This window comes from Elephantulus edwardii, unplaced genomic scaffold (assembly GCF_000299155.1).
Source record: "Elephantulus edwardii isolate Elephantulus edwardi_28Jun2011 unplaced genomic scaffold, EleEdw1.0 scaffold00205, whole genome shotgun sequence".
Classification (NCBI taxonomy): domain Eukaryota; kingdom Metazoa; phylum Chordata; class Mammalia; order Macroscelidea; family Macroscelididae; genus Elephantulus; species Elephantulus edwardii.
Window position 1 is genome coordinate 3,923,622 of NW_006399955.1, and position 4,163 is coordinate 3,927,784.

The 4,163-nt window shown below is 34.0% G+C and overlaps 1 pseudogene; it reads left to right on the forward strand.

Annotated features, from left to right (window-relative positions):
- Nucleotides 1-3,226: 3,226 nt before the first annotated feature.
- On the forward strand, nt 3,227-3,430 carry LOC102849161 (annotated as a pseudogene).
- Nucleotides 3,431-4,163: the final 733 nt, after the last annotated feature.

Genomic DNA, 4,163 nt, shown 5'->3' on the forward strand with positions numbered 1-4,163 from the left:
TGTGCGGGGAGAAGGGTGCAACAATGAATGAATGGAATCCCAAAATCTCTGTAGATGTTCATTGAAATGAAAAATAAACAACCTAAATTAAAAAAAAAAATTTTGAGGACAATTTATAACTTCAAGAACTTTTCAAATCATCTCATGATTCTGACATAAATTTCGTAATATTAAAATTGCCCATGTCAGGGTAAGTGTATACTAATAAAGCTGCTTAAATAATCAAGGAAAAAATATTAAGTTTGAGAAGATGTATAAAATACTTTCTCATCTAACAATTTTAACAACTAAAATAGTTATGTCATGGAGTTGCAAACAAGCAGCAAATATGAAAATTTGTATGTTTTGCAGAGCACACAGTCATAATAAGAAGTTTCCAGAGTTGATAATCAATTATTGTTGTTATTGGGATTCATAACAACCCTATGAACAACAGATAAGAATCTTGTTTTTTCTTATTATCCACTTTCATCATCGCCAATATACTCTAGTCCATTGTTGTACTCTTGTGTCAATCTGTTTCATTGAGAGTTTTCTTCTCTTTCACTGACCATCCATCTTTGCAGGCATGCTTTCTTTTTCCAAAGAATGGACCCTCCTAACAATGTTCTCAACATATGTGAGATCAAGTGACAACATCCTTGTTTCTCAGGAATATTCTGGTTGCACTTTCTCCAAGAATTTGTGTTTGTTCTTTTGGTAGTTCATAGACTATTCTGTACTCCTCTATCATTATAACTCTACCATTTTTCTTCTGTTATCCTTATTCATAGGCAATCTTTCAGCTATATAGGATGCAATTTAAAAAAAAACCAAGACAACAAAACTATGCCTTGAATTCAGTGAACCTTAATCTTTAAACTGACATCAGTGCTCCTTAGCATCTAGGAGAGATCCTTGACAACATTCTAAACATTCTTATACATGTACTAGCTTCTATACATTCTCACAACACATAGTGCTTTGAGACAACTTTCTTTATTAAAAGGACAAAACAGAAATTGTTGTCCTGTTAAACTTTGCCACTGCTACTGGGGTGAGATGGTATCTCATTGTGGTTTTGATTTTCATCTCTCTTAGTGCCAGTGATTTTGAGCATATCTTCATGTGGCTATTGGCCATCTGAATGTATTTTTCTGTTAAATGTATATGTCTTTTGCTTTTTCTTGTGGAGGCCCTGTAATATTCTGTAATCTTTCATTATGAAACCTTTGTTTGAGATAGTACTGCCAAATGTTTTTTCCCCAGTCAGTAGGTTTTCTTTTCTCCTTTTTTGGAAAAGGTTCTTATGAGCATATTAATTTAAACTATAGAAGGTTTCATTTGTCAATTTTATCCTCATTGTGTATTTCTGGCTATATTTGTCAACCTTTTTAGACTAGCCCTTCTAATATTGGTCCCACATTGTCTCTCATGATCTTTATGGTTTGGGGCCTTACTTCTAGGTTGCTGATTACATTGAGTTGATTATTTTGTATGCTGTGGGGTATGGATCTTGCTTCAGCTTTCTGTAGCAAGCAATAAATGTTGGAGAGGATGTGGAGAGATAAAAACTCTTATAAACTGTTGGTGGGATTGTATAATGTTATGACGACTCTGGAAGGTAGTTTGGCATTTCCTCAAGAAACTGAACACAGAAATCCCATATGATCCTGCTATTCCACTTCTAGGAATAAACGTGGAGGAAGTTAAAATTGAGAAACAAATGGAAATTTGTACACCAGTGTTCATAGCAACATTATTCACAACTTCAACAAGATGTAAATAGCCCAAATTCCAGCCACAATGGAATTGATTGAGAAATTGTTGTACATTCCCATGATGGAATATTATACAGCACTCAGAAGTAATGATTTTGAAAATTAATACAAAAATTGGGAGAAACTGGAGAGCGTTATGCTGAGTGAACTAACCTAGTCTTACAAGGACAAATACTTCATAAAACAATTATTATAAAAATAGAAGGATGACTTGTAAAATGTATGTGAGCATCCAAGAGAGGAAAAGATGGGAACATAGAGGGACAGGATGGACAGGGAAGAAATGGCAGGTAATACAGTCTGATGGATGAAGGGATGTGGGTAAAGGAAATGGAAAAGATCCAGTAGGGACTGGAAAGACAGGGTAATAGGGGCACAATTCAATGGGGATTAATTTTATAAAACACAATGTATGTGAATATTGTATGAAACATAAAGTGAATGGAGGATGCTGTGAAACACAATGTATATTAGCTTTATATGCAAAGTAATATTAAATATTTTTTTTTAAAAATAGAGTTGTTACTGTAAAAGTGTATTTCCTCCGACAATCCTTTTGAATCTGGTACCACGTGATTATTTTCCCTCCTGTTACCATTGCATAATATTTGATTAAATATCGGAATTTTGAAGTCTTGTTTTCTTGTATTATATCTTAAACATAACAAAACAAAACAAACTTTCAAATTCAGTTCTAACTAGTTGGTTCTGAATCATAGTGACCCTTCATTGTGTTTCTGATGCTGTAAATTGAAACCAAAGAAAACTTCCTTACTTTCTTGTCTAGAAAAGCTGGCGGATTCAAACCTTCAGAAACAGCCTTTTTATTTAGCAGCATAATGTGTCAAGAGCATTTCAGACTCACCAAAATCATGCTCTGACCTTACATTCAGGCTAAAAAATAGCAAGTAGGAATTACTACATTTTAAATAAAGACTGTGTTTCCCTCTCCCCTTGTGTTAGCTTACCTGTAAATTTACTTGCAAGAGTTATCATCTCTTGGATTGTGACAGTTCAAAAAATTCAATCATTTTTTTCTTTGAACACATAAAGTACTGGGCACTTTGACAGAAACTGGTTGCAGTCATTCTTAACAAAATGGACTTTTCTTGTACATTACTAATAAGAAATAGTCAACAGAAGACAACTTCAGCATACCAACTTATAAAGAGCTCATTATATCTTAAAACCCTTCACTTCCATTTTTATTATATTGTCACTATTTATATGCTTGCTGCAGAAGAACAAAGACTACAGCCTACAATATGGAATACATCTCAACATAAAGAAAATAAAAGTTCTCACCACAAGGCTATAAGCAACATCATGATACATGGAGAAAGATTGAAGTTGTCATTGACTTAATCTTAATTGGATCCACAATCAACATATTTTATACCATCAGTCAAGAAATCAAAAGGTGAAACCTACCTGAATAGGTCTGCAGTCTAGCACAACTCATTGTCATGCCACATAAAACTGAAGAAATCAAAAACTTTCTGCTAATAGCCAGGGGAAAGGATGCCAAGTGTGTCAAGATAAAGAAAACACAGAGACAATATGAAATTGAAGATTCGGTGTGACAGGTACCTTTACACTCTGCTCACCACAAAGAAAAGGCAGAAAAACATAAGCAATGCCTGCCTCCAGTTTTGGCATTGGAGGAGTAGAAATAAACCACATGCTGATTTGAACTATAATAGAATCTTTTTTGAAACTATAACAGCAAAGATGATTTTTAAAGATGTGCTGTCAAGGACTTCCTCTGGAGGAACAGTGATGTCACTTTGAAAATTAAGGTGGACCTAATTCAAACTTTAGGTTTTCCCCCAACCATGGTTGATGTCCAATACATATTTGCTAAATAAGACATATAATTCTTTGCAAAATGAAATTACGTTCTTGAATATTCTTTGTAGAAGTGGTGCCTCAATCCCAAAGGCATACAGTAGGAATCTACCAGCTGTTCCATGGAAGAAAGATGGACAATCTTCTCTCATGCAAATCTGAAAGTCGAATAGAGGGTCTGTTATGAGTTACTTTCTCCTTGACAGCATACAACAACAACACAATTATCAGAAATTTTCTCCTTGTGATATAAGCTTAAATATTGGGGATTATTTTTCCTTCTGTTTTAATGTGAGCAACTTGGTTAGAGAAAATAGCGTATTAACGAATAAAAAAGTTAGAAAAATGTTTAAATAATGAGTACATGTAGGGTAGAATAATTTACTGAAAATGCTAACTACAAGGGCATGGATCATCACATTATTTCTTTAGATTAGGGAAACTGTTACAAATGCAGAAAGAGAGAAAAAGTAAAGGCAATCTGTTCAATGCCTGAGAAATAATGAGCAATTAATGTGGTCAAAATGACACCACCAATTCTCTACATGCTCAGGT